Raw genomic sequence first — 19,798 nt, 5'->3', positions numbered from 1 at the left:
AAAACATGTTCACCGCAAGATGTCGCATGATCGCAGCCGTCCTGTCCACATCGCCTCGTGAAGAAATGGGGTTTCCGTTCATCTGCTGACTGCGACTGTGGAGCGGAGGAGCAGGCAATGTAACACATTGTTAAGGAGTGTCCACTTCAAGTATTCAACAGTGATCTGAAGCTTCTACACAAAGTGACTCCCAGTGCTCTGGACTGGTTTTCAAATTTGGACGTTTCCATTTGATATTAGATATTTTGTGTACTGGTAAAGCCATACGATATATATACTTGGTAACCTGTTATTTTTGTCCTTGTTACATTTGTAACTGTAACAGGTATGATGTAACTGCTACATTATTTTTCATCCATCTCTAATTTCCTTATCGTTCACCGCAACAGCTGCCTAGGACAGGGGCCTTCACGTGACGTCAGCATGAGGCGATGTTACATGCAAAGAAGATAGAGATGTAACTCAATGATGAATTTGGGTACCATTCCACTAGGCGCTAGTAATTTCAGTCCTAAATTTGAGATATCGCCACAGTACGCATTTTGTGCGATACCTTGCTGTTATTATCAACAGATAACGCAGAGAAGTAACATCCGGCGCAGTGACGCACATCCGGTTATGCTTACAGCTCCCCCTCCCGTCCTTTCCCGGCCCCTCAGCGCCACCACATCCTTCCGTCGATTATAGGCACCGTGCAGATAGATCGAAATGCTACTAGTAGCGCTACACAGTGGCCCGTTCTGAAACAAGAGGTGAGGCGTAGTGCGAGCGTCTCAGTACAACATGTGTGACATTCGAACAAGTTGCACGTTTAAAGCGATTCAGTTCGGGAATCTAAGCGAATCATCATGCAATAAAGGAAGAAACCTTGTTGTCAGTGGCCACGTGAACGGCGTTGAAGAGTTAATTTCGAATGGTTTCGGATACATTACAGGAGAAGTCGCCCGTCAAACGTCTGTCACTTGCCGCCTTATATCGTGAAACTTGAGGTAGGCAACGTGTAGTTAGGTAAAAATTTATAAAGTTTATTTAGTAAGGATTACTTAATGCATGTTTGCTAAGTTGTACGCATTTTTATTTTGTGTTCAGGTTGACCAGAATCGTAATGTCTCTACCAGCGAATGTTCCTGTCCTGCCGGCGCCCGAGGAACTTGCAAACCCGTAGCTGTAGTAGTTATTATTATTATTCTCGTGTTAGATACATCAAAAAAGAAAACAGTTACAATAATTTCAAGTAACATTTAAATAATCTTGGACCAGTACAACGCTACTTCGAGTCCTCTCTTCGTGGCTCGATGCAGGTCATCTTGCGTGCACAAAGATGAACACAGCGGACACTGAAGCATATGCTGGATGGTTTGATCTTCTCCGCAGTCACATTTGGTGTTGTCGCCATTGATGAAGCCCCATCTTGCCAAATTAACTTTGAACCTTCCCACTCCTGATCTCAACCTATTGAGAGATTTCCAGATTGTCCAGCTCTCATTGCAACCGGGTGGCAAACGTTCCTAAACCGCCATCTGCTCAGAGCCTTGGGGGATCTTTGTCTCCCATAGCTGTATCATTGCCTTTTCAGCTCGTACTATAAGTTCCTGAGATGTTCGTAGTGTATTATAATGAAAGTGTTGTCTCCAAAACAGACCGTCCGCAACGATGGGGAAAACTGAGCCTGAAAACAATGTCAACAGAAAAATACAGAAAATGCGAACGCGCGAAAGAACTGTTCGGAGAAAAGACTTTGGAGACATCTCTTCCCCCCTTCGAATTAACTGAGGATATTTTAAAGCACATCCCTTGCAGTCTTCGTACAATTCGTCGAGCGGAAACAAGTACTGAAATCGAACAATCGTACAGGGCTGTAGTCATCTCATTGATAGACAGGGTAGTGATACTGTGGAGAGAGCAGAATGTGAGGAAAGTGTGACACAGCTATTCCAAGACTCTAACGACGTATGTTGCCGGACAAATACACCTTTCGCAGTGTGAGAGAAGAAATGTTTTTGACCAGCAAAGTGTACTTTGATACAGATCATATAATTAAAATCTCCCTGGACACTCTATCTCAATCAGGAAGCCCTCGATAGTTTCAAGAAAGAAAGATTATATCTGCTAGCACGAAAGCACATCGGATCAAAACTAGGCGACATAACTTTGATAATTTAGCTCTCGAATTTGTAACTGAATCTCCAATTGGGGGAGCTGTTTTGAACAATCTATCTTACGGAAGTGAAAAGGAAAGTGAAGCAATAGAATGTTATGGAAGTTCATTTGGTGTTCGTGTTATTCGATGTGGTTTAATAATCCACAAGAAACAACCTTGGATTTATGGATCTCCAGATGGCATAGTTATCAAAGGAAATGTAGCTGACAGAGTGTCAGAAGTTAAGTGTCCATCTTCGTGTAAAGATAAACCAACAGTAGATGAGTCAGGAAATGTGCGAGTACATTATCTTTACTTTGACGAGCAAAATAACATACAGTTAAAGAAAAGTCATATGTGAAATGAAAATCCACAGCCTGTTTCCAGTCATTCGACCGGGTCAGAAATGGAATGAATGAAGCCTCATCCAGCGGCGAGGATAGGAATTGTGCCGGCTGCCGAAGTCTGTCGCACTCCTCTGGGGCAATGATTAATGAATAATAGGTGAAATGAAATGATATTGGAGAGTGTTGCTGGAATGAAATATGACAGAGAAAACCGGAGTACCCGGAGGAAAACCTGTCCTGCCTCCGCTTTGTCCAGCACAAATCTCACATGGAGTGACCGGGATTTGAACCACGGAACCCAGCGGTGAGAGGCCGGCGCGCTGCCGCCTGAGCAACGGAGGCTCCAAAGCCAAGTCATATGTGTTACACACAAATACAAATACTGATGTACGTAACTGGCTTGGGAAAATGTGATTTATATATATATAGCAAAGCACAACAGTTGACAATACCTATTTATCGGGACAATAAGTATGTCGAGGAATGTCTCACCAAAATGACAAAGTTACATTTCAATATAACTTGCCAAAAATTAGCAGTATTCTAATAATAATAATAATAATAATAATAATAATAATAATAATAATAATAATAATAATAATAATAATAATAATAATAATAATAATAATAATAATAAGTATTTATTCGTCAATTCTTGCTTGTTGAACGTTGAACAGGTCAAAATGTAAACGAAGAATATATAAAACGAACTGATGGTAGAACAATCTCAAACTATTCTTTAATTATTGGAGGTTGCAAATTCGTAACACGCAACACATATGCACGATGTCATCTACGTGTGGAAAAAGTTCTGTTGGCAATTTCTGTAATACATTGTATATTTTGATTCTTTGAATACACATTTCTACGTGAATTCTAACACTCGCAATATTGTAAGTACTCTCAACTTCCTCAGCTGTTAATTTCCCGTCATGTAAGAACGATGGTGTCACGATTACGACACCGCGGCCAGATAAGTTAGTTCTGATGCCAGAAAATCCTTTATCAGCCATGATCTCATCTCCAGGTTGAAGGAAAGTTAATAAACCACTGTCGGTTGTTACGAATGAGTCGCTGGTTCTTCCACCGTAACATTTAGATTTAAAGGCGATCATACCACCAAGCGTGATTGCAATTAAAACTTTTGCAGTGTAGCAACCCTTGTATAGAGAATAGAAATACACTCTCTGATCTACTTAGGGAGGCTGTTCAATCCTAAATTCCGTGCAGTAAATAATGACTCAACAATTACCGTAATTTCTCTTAAACGTTGGAGGCATTTTTTCTTGAAAACTTTCCTTGCTAGACCAGAATATGAAATGTTTCGTACGCAGTGCCAGTTGCATAAACACAGTCGTAAAAATACGTGAAATTGTTGTCCTGTGAACACCGAATAGCACTCTCAAAGCAGAATGGAGAAGTCCGGTTTTCATTTTCACTAGGAAAATCAATAATCTTGTTTCTTTACATAATTTCAAGGCGTTACAGTTTGGCAATAACCAAGCAGCAAGGCAAAGACGTTGAAGTTCACATCCGTTAAATCACGCATTTGTGTATTGTTCCTTATGGAAACCTGGACCCTTGTTGTCTGCATGATGGTCTTCCGTTCCACACACTTTATCATGTTTTGTAATGTCCCCTTCCACACCGAAATTAAGTGGAATACATGCTTGTGTATTTATGTCGTTTTCATTTATTGAACAAGAAAAGATGAAGTCTGAACAATGAAAACCAGATGCATCTGATCCCACGGATGCATCCTTGGTTATGTTACTTGGGAAAACTGTACTTGAAAATTTTCCATCTGATTCTTCCTTTTTTAATCGCTTGAGTTATCTGTGAAAGCGCTGTAATCTGGGTCCCGGCGACACATTCCTCTTTTTGTTGGTATGTACATAATGTTAAAAGTCTTCTCTATATGCTTAATAATTCCGATATTTATATAACATTAGTCTGGTTACCCGGACATATGGGTATTTTGGGTAATGAACAAGCGGATTTCCTTGCAAAACAAGCTTCTCGCCTCCCTGTTCCGCATTCTAATAATATTGTTCCTTCTTCCGATTATGTAGTTGTAATTAGACAATCAGCGCGTAATGAATGGCAAGATGAATGGAGACAGACTGCACAAGTCATAGGTACTTTTTATTATCATCTACAAACATTTATACCGGTAAAACCATGGTTTATGAGAGGATTATATTCCAGAAGACATATTACTAACATCATTAGGTTGCGTTTTAATTATGCTATTACACCCCAATATAAATTTCGGTTCCATTTAACGCAGGATTCAAACTGTTCGTGCGGTACAAATAATGGAGACACGAATCATCTACTATTTCAGTGTCCTCTTCATGCCAATCCGCGTAGGAAATTTATTAGTAGTCTCATGCGACTCAAGCAGGTTTGTTTGCTATGTAATCCTTCTGTAGAGATCATCAGAGTCATAAATATGTTTTTGAATGAAGCAAATATTGTATTATAAATTTCTATGTAGTGTATGGCGAATCGTATTCATACACTTCTGGTTCCATTGGGGTGATTCATCATATTTGTGGAGTATTCAGTGAGAGTGATATAGTGGAATACATTCGAGTGTGTCTCTTTCAAAGAAGCGGTCTTCATGGATTGAAGTGTTCAGTTGTACCAATGGTATTCAGCAAGTAAGGAATTACAGAGTGATATGGTGGAATACAGTGGTGTTTATCCCTTTCAAAACACAAAAATAGTTTTTCATGGATTGAAGTTTTCAGTTGTATCAGTGTTATTCAGCAGGTAAGGGATTATAGACTGGGTGAAATATCTTCGATAAAATCCCAAAAAGCATCACCAACAACAACAACAACTACAACTCTTCTTGTATTCATCCGGAAATATTGTGGGAACATAGGCTGGACTTAGTGGGTGTCCAGATCTTCTGTTTCCGATGAAATGTGCACTACATATTCTTGAGTAAGTCGTAGGTTGCCAAAGTGATCCATCAGTGCTAAAAGTTAAATTAAACCGGATAAATTGAACTTATTGCAAACATGTGCAGTACGTATGTGTAAGCCTACTTACTTCGTTAGGTTAACTGCTTGTATCCATCACCTCCTTCGGTCCACTTCTATCGCTCATTTTGGAAAACAATAAAACTGTACTTCACTTCCCGTATTTGCGTAAGTATTGGAACATCCGACAACACAACAATTGCGTTTGCTTGATCTCCTTTACTCTGCCATTATCATCGGAGTAACTACACGCTCAGTCATGATAGAACAGCTACTGCGAGTCTGAAGTCTGCCTCACGTGTTGTTCTCCGCCCGGCCGCTAGAGCGACACGCACGGTCCCTATAATGCAGTTCTACTACGGTATTTCCATGTCCATTACATTGCAATTCATATAAGGTATTTTAATTTTCAAGTACTAACTATTGTGACCGTTCACAACGTCACCTATGGTATCTCATGATATCCAGGAGATGAAATATGCCGTTTTCCGCGTCATTCTACGATAAAAACTGCCCAAGTTAGAATTTTTCCACCCGCACCAGGACTCGATTTTCAGTATCCAGCGTCGCGCGACCCAGCTCTAGTTGCTGGTAATTAGCAGCAAGGCGGTGCAAGAGCGCTTGTACTCGAAGTTTTCTCACTCCAACCGCGAGCGAGATGAAAAGAGACGCGTTATCACGTGACAGAGAATCTAGGTCACTAGCTGAGCCCAGAGAGTATATCTAACGTGAAAACTAACATTATACCCTGTTTTCCTCGCTCATTCACCACTGCCAACTTATCGCATTCAGCTGTTTTATTTCTGTTAATTTTTATAAATCGCAAAATACCGAATGGATAATTAAGCGCAAACATTCATTTGAATCAGGGAATTTTACGCATAATTATGAGACCGGGAAGTGCTCTACTTAACTGACAGAGCGGTAACTACGCTGTAAACAAGGGCGCGTCTTAATGACTAACAGGTGTTGGACCCTAACCGTGCCAGCGAACACAAGGAATCCCCTGTGCTCGTCATCATTCACCGCCAGAGACAAAAGGACGCTTTTAAGATTGCTTGAGAATCTACGAAGCTATTTCAAAAACATTCACTCAGTGGAAATGAGAATGCAAGAGCTACAATTTGATATCCTGTTCGTCACTATACGTTGCGTATTAACGGACCAACGTGTGAGAAAGGGTTGCATTTTCCCCCCCACCCTCAGCATTCGAGCCTCTCGCGTAGCTTGCCTATATATTCAAGAGCTGAGAGGCAGACACGACCCAGTGCATTTTCAGTGTAACGCTAGTACGGTATTATTTCGTCGTGGTTTGTGTGTGAGTCGTTTGTGAAGAAATAATCTTGTAATTTGAGCAGTGTAATGCAGTGATTTATTAAAGTCTGTGAATATATGTGGAAATAATCACCATCTGAGTGAGATGTTAGCGTATACAGTGTGCCGCTAATTAATAAAATAGGAACGGTACGAAACCGCAATTACCGATGTCCATGTGTAGAAGAGGTCGTACATCGAGCCTCCTATGTGTCTAAGATAATACGGCTCAGTTAACATATATAGGGACGTACTTAGCGAAGTGTGTGGAGCGAGCGTGCTCGATATAAATGTGAATTACCAAGAAAGTCAGTGAACGGCTCATTGTCGACCCAATTGAGGACAGTGCCACGTTAAAGTAATCCGTAGTGCAGTTGAGAGCTCGACTTACGGCTAAGTGCAATAGAACAGGCCTGAACTAGTATCATGAAATACGAGAATGCTAATACATTAGTGGCCTAACCACTGTCGGTTCTAGGGAAACTAGTGAAATTTCTGGGCCTATAATAGCTGCCTACAAGAAGAATAGATAAATGAGAAGGGATTAATATCGGGTTTCTTGGACATTACCGACATCGTGTTGGAATTCTCGTGCTAATGTGTATATCCAACCATATATTGAAATTGTGATGTGTAATAAACTAACGCATTCACATGAGATAACTTCCCCTCATTTACATGTCTATGAGAACGTCGACATCCAGCTGAATGTCAAAGTTTTGCCTGTGTACCGGAGTGAACGAGTCATCTAGCTGTTCGCCGAAATTTCGCCTGGTAGCAGAGAACGTCTGGAACGTCGCTGTCATGTGTGTGACCTGCCAGGAAGTCATCATAGGTCTTCGCATCGCTGATGACGTGATGGAAGCCGAGTAAACCATGGTTGCCTCCCTGTAAAGCTGTGAACGTGGTATCCAGAAGGCTGAGTATATTTCCAAGTATTTATATCTTTGAAGGTCGTGTCCCATTGTAAATATGTAGATTTTTCACTTAGATGTAACGTAGACTGCAAGCACGCCATTTCAGAGGGATAATAATAATAATTTCATTTTTATTTGGGTCTTTTATAGAATACTTTCATCATGGTTTTGGGACGACCATATTCTACTTCCATCCTTGTATAAGGGTTCGATAATGCATGACGTAATTATAAGGACCTTGGCTTAATTAAGTGTGAAGCGCTGTCAATTAGAGAGGGCTTAAATATTCTGTAAAAATGACTCCAGTTATCATCTTTCCATAGTATGTACGAGTCATCAAGATTTTCAGTAATTCACTTTTTTTTTGGTGCGCTTCACCTGGTAGAGATCCCTCCTAATTAGTAACTAAGGCACCTGGTACAAGACATCGAGACAGTGGGTATCTTACATCGTTAATTAATTAGTTCGCGAATGCGCAAGTTAATTTGGACCCTGGTGGCAGGAGATCATCAATAAATCTGCATCGTAGTCAATGTACCGAGAGGAGAAATGAGATGGATGAACAGGCTGTAGCCATAATATATAGTGTGAAATGAAAATGTGAAGTTCCCTTGGAATCTGTCATTAAGATACGCGAGGTGCATATCGCGATGTGAATATGTTGAGTACGGCCGGATATAGGGCCGAGATTTGTTATGATGCCATGGTGGCCATTATTGAAAGAAGTGAATAGATTATTTGCCGTGAAATAACTGCCTGGGAAGTGCCGGCAGGACGCCCCTTGGAAGTGTGTCACGGGGAGGGAACAGCTGAGATTTATGGCTCCCTTTAAAGGGAGTAAATGTGTCTCCTTCAGTGAAAGGAAACAACTAAAGTGGCGAGTTTCTTTCCTTTCGGCACAGAGATTACGTGTGTTAATTTAAATAGAGCCAACGTCGCAGAGATCCCAAATGAGCATTAAAGGAAGGATCCCCCCAATTTCTTTTCTTAATTACTTATAGCGTGCAGGAAATTCCAGGTTAGATATACCCCGTCTCAGAAGATCTTGGGTTCGTTCCAGGAGACAGTGAAAGTTTATGTTCACTGTTACCAACAGCGGGTGGTTTGTAACATCTGTGATTCATCGTGTGTGTGTGAAATGTATATATTCTTGTTCAGTTATTGCAGGTAGTGCTATGATACTTTGTTTATGATGTCTGGTATTGAAGTCGCTAAGTGCTTGTCCATAGGTAGCAACGTTGTGTAAATAATGTCCTGATATGTGTAAAGATAAAAATCCTAATGAAATGAGCGTGCTTATTATACTGCATATTTGGCAACGTTTAACTTAAGGAAGGGTTGTAACGCGACTTTCAAAGGATTGGGAGTGTAAATTGCCTATTTCAGTTCATCCGATTCTAGCAGACTTATATCATAATTTGATACAATTTGAATATATAAATTTTCGGCAGGTAAACAGATTTACAGCGGGGTGTATCCATACTGATTAAATATGTGTGTGATTTAATGTAAGTGTAGAGTGAAATAATTCGAGAGGAAGCGCCCCTCTAAATCTGAGATAGTGTAAATAACCCAAGAGGGAACGCCTTCTTAAGTTTGAATATTTAAACGCATAATGAAGTGTAGAAAAAGACTACCGAACATTTAAACGTCAAGATCACCCAAATTACTGTATGTAAGGTGTTTGTATGGCATATCCATGTAAATAATATGTGTTTCACTAGTATAAGTAAAAATTTGTTATACAAGATATTGTCTCTCTTCTCATTAGTAATGAAATGGTATTCCTCTCATAATTAACTTTTCCCCCTACTATAGAGACTATTACTAAAGAACTTACCGCCCCATCGGACAGTCTACAGACCCGAAAATGCGATACCGACTCGGCTAGCGAATTATTCTAGTAGTGGAGGGTGAGGCTTCGACAAACGGGCTGAGTTCGAGGCTCACCGATGGTGCTCCATTCTAACGTCATATTTATGAACAATGGTAACTGGTTCATGTACTGATGCCTTGGAGAGGTACACTATGTTGTAAATTATGATCTGATACCCCTAGTTCGGATGGAATACTATGTTAATGGGAACATAACCTTACACCTCAAGGCAGTTTTAACTTCAAATGAATGACTGACACATTAACACAAAGCTGGTATTATAACAAATAAGAAATCCCTTGAAAAGCAAGGCAGCAGAGCACACCATATGCAAGAGAATTGGGTATCACAGCAATATCAAAGTACCACATGAAAATAAAGATAACGGAGTTAAATGCACTGAGACAGGAAATATATAGAAATACATTAATAGAACCATTCAACTTTCAGCCCCTGAGATGTACTCAAACAGGATATACAGGATTTTAGGAGGACTGACGAAGATAAATTTCTAATAAACAAGCACAAGGAACGAAGATATACAGCACAAGCACATGGCAAAGCCTACTAGATACTAGAAGGCCTGGACAGAAAGCCAGATTCTTGCATTAAAAGCGGGGTCACCGCCGTCTCGATCTTCTATAGGAGGATCGAGACGGCGGTGAGCGGGGTTATAGTTTTTCTCTTTTCCACCACTAGGTTCGCGTTTATGTTGTTTGGCGTGAATGCTATGATTATGTGTGTTACTGCAACACGTTTTATGAGAATAAATAACATATTAAACTTCATTTTATAAGGTAAGGCCTTGTCTAACATGAAACATGAAGAGTTTCGTCGTTTTTTAATTTATTTGGTCTCACGATTTGCAATATATGGATGGTTGCTGAAATGCATTTAACTTTTGTTTAGTTATGTGTTTCCACATTGCCGTCAAGGTGGTGGTGGTGATTATTAATTTAAGAGGAAGTTCAACTAGGCAACCACCCTCTGTATAATAATAATCAGAGAGGAAAGCTGGAAGGAACCCGACACTTCGAAAAATGAAAGAATCGGCTAAAGGAAGACAAGTGCCACGAAGGGCTTGAAAATGAAAGACCCCCTAGCCCTCGGAAACCTAACAGCGTCGGGGTCGGAAAAGAACTAGAGTTGACCAAGGAAGGTCGGATAGGACAGTTTAAAGTGAGGAGCCTGGCACAAGTAAGTGGAAGAAATGCCAGGACTCAGCTAAGGGCCCCGTAGTCGCCAACCCACGCTCTAAATTTCAGAGTCCCTGGGGCCAATAGGGAACATGCATGATCCGGGGTTTTATTTAAAAATATGCTAATCTGATTCAAAATTGCATGCAGAATTCAAAAATGTGATCAGAATGTACAAATAATAACTCCAAACATGATAAAAAATCTACGAAAATGTCACGTCACGCAAGTACGCGGTCTCATTGGCCTGACGTCATCGTACAGGTTGACTGAATTAGCAGACGAAATAACACATAGTGTGCTGTGAGAAGCAGGATACACTTCGCGTATTTCTACTTTACGTTAGTGTCTAGTATGGTTAAATTCCAGGTCTATACATTGGATAATAATCTGAGTGGTATATTTTAGACTTAAAATGAATCCTGCACAGACAGTGAGGCAGAAAACTTATAAATGGTGTAGAGTTCCGAAGTGCAATAGCACATCGCATACCATACCAAACAAATTGTTTATAAACGTTCCAAAGACGCTAAAACTAGGGAGAAATGGATTTTGGCGAGCTGGAGAAATGCTGGCGATATATCGGAAAAGTCTACAGTTTATTTTTTTTGAAGATTTTAACGTAAGAAGAATTTGTTTGAATTTTCAAATCACTTTTCCATGTCAGCTGTTCTAGTGGTAAAACTTTAAATTTTAATGTATGATGCTTTATTTAAATGCTTCAATTACATCTTGGAATATGAAAGTAATAAACAGTGCATTAAATAATGCTGATTATTAAAGTATTCTCCAAACCTAACCTGTGATCCATGTCAAGATAATTAATCAAAGGGATTATGAACCATTTTGACAGCTCTAATTCTACCAATATATCTTGGCATGGGACAGTTATGTATGTCTTTATTGAAGAGCTTAATTGGTAAAGAAATTTAGGCTATATCTAAATACTCTATAATGTAACAAAGAATAAGCGTGTACATCATGAAAGGAAACAACGTGAATTTAACAAATGTATAACTCTACACAAAACCAATGCTTGTCTGTTGGGGTCTTATAAGTTAACAATGCTCAATTATAATAATTATCATAATATTAATGAAATAAATAACATAATTGCACACAGGTGAAAATAGTGATGTAGGTGTTTAAAATATAATCCAACTTAGCCTAAGTTTTAGGTTATACAAGCCAAGTCAATAAACCGAAGGGTAAAAATACCGCGCGAGTTGGCCGTGCGGTTAGGAGCGTGCAGCTGTGAGCTCGCATCCGGGAGATAGTGGGTTTTGAACCCCACTGCCGGCAACCCTGAAGATGGTTTTCCGTGGTTTCCCATTTTCACACCAGGCAAATGCTAAGGCTGTACCTAAGGCCACGGCCGCTTTGTTCCCATTCCTAGGCCTTTCCTGTCCCATCGTCTCCATAAGACCTATATGTGACGGTGTGACGTAAAGCAAACAGCAAAAAAAAATTTTTAAAAATAAAGTAAAAGTCACAGCTCCCAAAGACATTCCTGTATTGAGCGACTAAAATGTCACCAGGACACTTTTCTTTTCTGATATGCTCAGCTTGTTAAAAGCCAAATGTAATTAATGTTACTGGCTTCACGCCCCGCTAACTACTTCTACGATTTTCGGAGACGTCGATGTGCAGGAATTTAGTCCTGCAGGAGTTATTTTACGTGCCAGTAAATCTACCGACACGAGGCTGACGTATTTGAGCACCTTCAACTACCACCGGACTGAACCAGGATCGAACCTGCCAAGTTGGGGTCAGAAGGCCAGCACCTCAACAGTCTGAACCACTCAGCCCGACTTGTGAAAACTAGATGAAGTCATATTTATCTTTATCATGTTTAACTTTTTCCCTCCACAAAGATATTTAATTCTCTTTCATGGGCCCCGGAAGTGGGTAGGCCAGTTGTCCCAACCATAATTATATATTTTTTGGGGGAATGATAGATTATAGCCCTATAGTACTATGATCTTTCTTTCTTTCTTTCTTTCTTTCTTTCTTATTCAGTTTATCCTTCAGGGTTGGTTTTCTCTCGGACTCAGCGAGGGATTTCACCTCTACCACTTCAAGGGCAGTGTCCTGGAACGTGAGACTTTGAGTACGGTGATGGAACTGGTGAGGAGGGCCATTACCTCGCCCAGGCGGCCTCACCTGTTATGCTCAACAGGGGCTTTGTTGGAGGATGGGAGGATCGGAAGGGATAGACAAGGAAGAGGGAAGGAAACGGCCGTGGCCTTAGGTGCCTGGAGGAGAAGTAGGAAAATACGAAAAACCACTTCGAGGATGGCTGAAACCCTTCTACTCAGTTGACCTCCCGAGGCTGAGTAGACTCCGTTCCAGCCCTCGTACTATTTGTTTTTAACTTTCATGGCAGAGCCGGGAATCGAAACCGGGCCTCCGGGAGTGGCACACATTAACCACTACACCACAGAAGCGGACTAGTACTATAATGCTACCTATATGTTTATGTTAGTGCTGAAATCCGATTTCTTACTTTACTAATGCTGAAAGCCCGAAAATGTAATGCTATTCTTTAATAGGGGAATCAGTCTAGAAGGAAATGTTGAAAGTGATGTGATATCTATCCAGGTTCGTTGTTATCCTAATACTATGGGTTACAGTACATTGCACGTATATAAAAGACGCCACTTACAAACTTGCTTTTTATCCGCGAATTTCTGCGGCCACAAAAGTCACTATTTTTCAAGAATGATGACATTTACACATGATAGATTGTCTGATTGTGCTGTTTTGAAGCTTTCTTCTGTCATTTTGAAGTTATTTGCGATCATGAATAATAAACAATCGGCTTTTAGCAACGGCTGATGCACAACGGCTGGTAGAGCTGCATGCGGTACTGGATCGTGACGTCACAGCGCGCCGCTTACGTCAGAGGCCGTTTCACTCGCCTTGCGGAAAGGCACTATTAAATATTTTTTTAATGGTAGAAAACAAGGCAACATACCACAATGTAATACGTTTACGTACTATTTCATTGGTGTACTTTTCAAAAAAAAATATTTTTGAAAATGATGCATGTTCCCAATTACCTTCAAGTTTCCCTTTCCATTCTGTAGGTTAAGATGGTTTATTGTTGCGTGCCTAACTGCACATCTGACACAGCGAAAAAATACAAATATAAATTTTCATCCTTTTCCTAAAGATCCGAGTTTATGGGAGAAATGGAGGCTAGCTATTTCTCAACAGGGCAGCAGAAAAGTATCTCTTTGGGCTCCTAAAAATAACTCCAGAATATGTAGCTTGCACTTTGTCGAATGTCCGGCTCCATGGCTAAATGATTAGCGTGCTGGCCTTTGGTCACAGGGATCGCGGGTTCGATTCCCGGCAGGGTCGGGAATGTTAAACTTAATTGGTTAATTTCGCTGGCACAGGGGCTGGGTGTACGTGTCGTCTTCATCATCATTTCACCCTCATCACGACGCGCAGGTCGCCTACGGGAGTCAGATCGAAAGTCCTGCATTTGGCGAGCCGAACTTGTCCTCGGACACTCCCGGCACTAAAAGCCATACGCCATTTCATTTTTCTTTGTCGAATCAGATTCTTCTTCTTAAGGCGCCTTCTCCTAGTGGAGGTTGGCGGTCCACATAGCCAGCTCCGAACGTGATGTAGCAGCATGGAAAGCATCTTCTAAGTGCAAATACTGTGAGATGAATTCTGTTCCCCGACAAAGTGCCGACGCAAATTCGTCTTCTTCTTAAAAATGTATTAATATTTACAAGGCGGGCGTTAAGATATCTCGGAAAATGTAACCTTGTCCGAAAGCTGAAATTCCTTACAGCTCCAAAGTTCACCGGGCGAGTTGGCCGTATGCCTAGAGGCGCGCGGCTGTGAGCTTGCATCCGGGAGATAGTGGGTTCGAATCCCACTGTCGGCAGCCCTGAAGATGGTTTTCCATGGTTTCCCATTTTCACACCAGGCAAGTGCTGGGGTTGTACCTTAATTAAGGCCACGGCCGCTTCCTTCCAATTCCTAGACCTTTCCTATCCCATGGTCGCCACAAGACCTATCTGTGTCGGTGCAACGTAAAGCTACTAGCCGCTCCAAAGTTTAAAGAGACGTTTCAGTGCCGCGACTGTGATCAAGCACACATCACATACCGTACGTTATACTTACAACATCTTTCAGGTCTGTTCTTGATAACATTGCAAAGAAAGTGACTAACGACTGTGATTTATTCAACAAATTCAAGAGCAAGCCTCCGAGCAGAAAAATGTTGAAAGTATAGAAATAGGGAAAAATCGGGCGAGTACTTCTATTTAGACCTATTTCCCTATTCTTTATTATTGTGTGATAAACAAGTTCAAAATGAAAGAAATCAATCAAGTGTAGTGTGTTCTAAGGTGTTTTATATATTTATATCTGATTCACACCGGGCATAATGATAATGAAAATGTATTATTTCGCGTTATTGTATGAATCTCAATATAAGGATATAGAGAGAACATGAGAACACCAGAACATAAACGCGATCCAATCGGCCATTGCCTGAACTATTTCGTTCGCCCAGAAATGTGTCGGCTTGTCCAGGCCTTCTATATAGCGTAGGCAACGCACATTGTCACTTGGAATTCAAATAAGGCAAATAATGTAGCTGTGTAGCATCATGGGAACTATCGCTTAAAATCGATTTTAGTTCGAACAAGGTTAATCGATTGGGTAAAGTCGGATTCAATGCAATCCAGCAATAGTATCTCTGCGACTAATTCCTTGTCAAAAGGGCCCACTTATTGAGGTTATACTTGAAATACTTTTTTGTACAAGATGGCGTCAGCGAAGGATGTAAGTGAAGATAGCTCCCGGTTCTCTTGCGAAATAATCGGGAATAAATGTGGTGTAAACAAGAAGCGAGTGAAGAATGGTATCCAGTTTGAAAAGTGTTTAATTTGGTACCATTTTGAGAGTATATGTAGTGCCGGTTTTGCTAAAAATGAAGATACTTGGACTTGTGTTAGCTGTGGCGAGAGCAATTTGAATAGCGGTAACAAACCTAGGCCTACAACGGTCAACGAATCGCTGGCGTCTCATTACTTGGAGGATGGAGGTAATGATAATATACTTGTAATTCTCTCTTTATTGCAACAGGATTTACAAGCATTAAAAGCGGAGAATGAGATTTTTTTTTTTTTTGCTAGGGGCTTTACGTCGCACCGACACAGATAGGTCTTACGGCGACGATGGGATAGGAAAGGCCTAGGAGTTGGAAGGAAGCGGCCGTGGCCTTAATTAAGGTACAGCCCCAGCATTTGCCTGGTGTGAAAATGGGAAACCACGGAACACCATCTTCAGGGCTGCCGAGAATGAGATTTTAAAGGAAAAGGTACGTTCACTGGAATCGAAAGTACCGGTACCAGTAAACACTCAGAACACAGGTGGCTCCGAGAATTCTAGCGCGTGGTGTCAAGTTGCTTCAGATTCTATGAGGAAAAGTGTACAGTTTAATAAGGACAACTTTGTAATTGACACCAAAAATAGATTTTCAGCCCTGAGGGAAGTAAGCGATACGCAAGGTATCCGTATAGGAAGCAGTCAAACCAGTAGCGTAGCCAGGATTTCAGTTCGGGGGGGGGGGGCATCCAGAATTTTATTTTGATAAGTGTCCAAACTTCCAGAGTTTAGGTGGTGTAGAATATCTAAAAAGAAATGAGTGTCCTTGGATCCAAGTAAGTGTGGTGGATTCGCGCGGATCCCGGAAGCTAATAATATTCTTCTTCTTCCTCTTCTTCTTCTGCTTTTCCCACATATGTGGGGTCGCGGGTGCAAACTGTGTCGCGCGCGTGTACTTATTTATTTATTTATTTATTTATTTATTTATTTATTTATTTATTTATTTATTTATTTATTTATTTATTTATTTATTATTTGGCCCTGTTTTACGGCCGGATGCCCTTCCCGACGCCAACCCTATATGTAGGGATGTAATCACTGTTGTGTGTTCTTTGGTGGTTGGTAGTGTAGTATGTTGTCTGAATATGAAGAGGAAAGTGTTGGGACAAACACCCAGTCCCCGAGTCCGAAGAATTATTCAGCCGCGATTAAAATCCCCGACCTGGCCGGGAATCGAACCGGGGACCGCCTGAACCTAAGGCCTCAAAACTATCATTCATCCAATGAGTTGGACTCCAGAAGCTAATAGTAATATACATTATGTATAAAATGCTTAATAAAAGTACATTCGTTAAAACTCCTGGGGTGTCGGGACTCCTTGGACGACAACGCCTCCCCCCCCCCCCCCGCCAACCTCTGTTACACCCATCCCAACATAACTGCAGCATTTCATATATTCCGAGTACAAGTAAAATGAATGCAAGAATAAACAGTTACCGAGCTCGATAGCTGAAGTCGCTTAAGTGCGGCCAGTATCCAGTATTCGGGAGATAGTGGGTTCGAGCCCGACTGTCGGCAGCCCTGAAAATGGTTTTCCGTGGTTTTCCATTTTCACACCATGCAAATGCTGGGGCTGTACCTTAATTAAGGCCACGGCCGCTTCCTTCCTACTCCTAGCCCTTTCCTGTCCCATCCTCGCCGTAAGACCTATCTGTGTCGGTGCGACGTAAAGCAAGTTGTAAAAAAAAAGAATAAACAGTTTGAGTAAAGATGAAATATTCTGGTTTAGAATAAATACGGTGATTTTATTATAATAATGGTTACTTGATAAGCTATAAAGGAAAATAATGCGGCAAAGACACACACACACATCGAATAAAGGTTTCTCGCCCTTCTAGTCCATGGCTAGATGATGAAACCAAGAGAATGATGACCCATCGAGACTCGTTATTTCGACATCATAAGCAAACTCTAGATGACACAGACTTCGAATGTTACCGCATCTAAGAAATTGCACAAAGTAGTTAATCAGAAATAAAAAAATGTACAAAATTCCGGAATTTACCTAACAACTTAAATTCTAATCGCGCATGGGACCACCTTAGAGCTCTGGGAATAGGAAAACATCAACAACTCCTGACATTCCACGTGACGAACTGAACGATTACTTTAGTAGAATAAATATTCAACCTACCCCATTTAACTGCACCGACTCACCGCCCTCCCCTCCAACCAATCCACCATTCACATTTCACAGTGTCACAGAAAATCAGTTTAAAAGGCTTTGTACTCGATTAAATCAAAGGCTACAGTTGTAGATGATATTCTTATTACTTTTATACAAAACATTATGGGTGTTGTCCTGCCTATACTGACGCACATACTCAACTACGGTTTACTAAACGGAACTTTCCCTACTGTCTGGAAAACAGCCAATATTATACCGGTACCTAAGAGTTTAGAGCCACACTCACCCTCTGACTATCGACATGTGTCCATACTCCCTGCGCTTTCTAAAGCATTTGAATATTTAGTATACGAGCAAGTCCTGGAATTCCTAAATAAAAATGCTCTTTTGAACTCTTTGCAATCTGGATTTAAGAAGGGTCACAGTACCGCGACAGCACTTTTGAAGGTTACTGAAGACATTAGAAACGCTATAGACAAACGACTGCTCACTATACTTATGCTTCTTGACTTCAGTAGTGCCTTTGACACTATATAAATTCCGACTATGATAAAGAAAATGGAACTGCTAAATGTCGACCTGGCTGCGCTTAAGTTTGAGTAACCGTCAACAGCGTGTAACAGTAAACGACAAGGCCTCTAAATAGAAAATGAAAGTGGTGCCCCACAGGGCAGTATTCTAGGGCCCTTACCTTTCTGTATTTATATCAATGACCTACCATCCGTGAGAGGAAATAACACACACCACCTCTATGCTGACGATCTTAAAATATATCGACAGTGCAAGACAAGATATTAACAATGACCTCCGACGACTCAGTATATATGCACAACGAAATTCTCTTATACTAAACTCCACAAACTCTCAGGCAATCATAATTGGATCATGAAAATTACTGAGCTGCTCAAACAATGTCGTAATCCCGCTTATGCTACTGAATGGAGACATTATTCCCTACAGTAAAAGTTAAAAATCTCTGCGCTATTATGAATGAAACACTTTATTCGTCTGATCACACGAAAGAGATACGTAAAAAGAATTTTGGAGTACTTTACCCTCTTAAACGGCTGAGGGATGTATTTCCATTTGAGCTAAAGGCCAGACTAATACAGACACTCATTCTCTCTGTTCTTGATTATTGTGACGTTGTTTTAGTTGACATGATGAGGGGAAAAAAAGCACTTAAATTTCAATGAGCACTGAATTCCTGTCTGCGATTTATTTACATCGGGTACGATGTTCATACCACCCCATACTATCAGGCTGTCTCATGGCTGAAGCCTGATAAACGTCGGCAGCTACACATTTTAAGGATTGCGTTTAGAGCGTTAGCTGAAAGTCAGCCACTGTAGGCCCTCTATTTATTCTAAATTCACCTTATTTTCATAATTTCAGAACTTACACGTTCTAGATGTTTTCTTTATATTCCACTGCACATCACAAATAAAATTAATAGATCATTTGTGGGGACGGGCGCCAGGTTATGGAATTCTCTGCCGGTTCAGGTGAGAGAAACTAGCTTAAGTTAAGGAGACTACTTCCTGAGGACAGCTGACTGAATGGTTGAAGTATGAATGTGTGCGTGCCTGAGGATTAGCCATTTTCAGAATTTTTTAAATATTAATTAGTTTTAATAGGTACTAATTTAGTTAGCAATGTATTTAAATATATTTTCAATCCTATTAATTTATGTACTTTTAACTATTTTAACTAACTCACTATTTTATTTAAGATTTTGATTAGTATGTGGTTAAGTGTAGGAGAGGGCCTCGAACCCTAACTTCGCCACTGTAAGAAAGGCACTAATAAATAAATAAATAAATAAATAAATAAATAAATAAATAAATAAATAAATATAGAATGCAAGGGGTATGGGTACAGATATTTTGTTAATCGGTAAAGAAAAATACACGTCACAACATATGCTAGCTAGGGTTTACCTTATCCTATTAGTTTCCCTCGCGGTTAGG

The sequence above is a fragment of the Anabrus simplex genome, chromosome 1, assembly GCF_040414725.1.
Source record: "Anabrus simplex isolate iqAnaSimp1 chromosome 1, ASM4041472v1, whole genome shotgun sequence".
Lineage (NCBI taxonomy): Eukaryota > Metazoa > Arthropoda > Insecta > Orthoptera > Tettigoniidae > Anabrus > Anabrus simplex.
Note: the sequence above shows the minus strand (reverse complement) of the source record.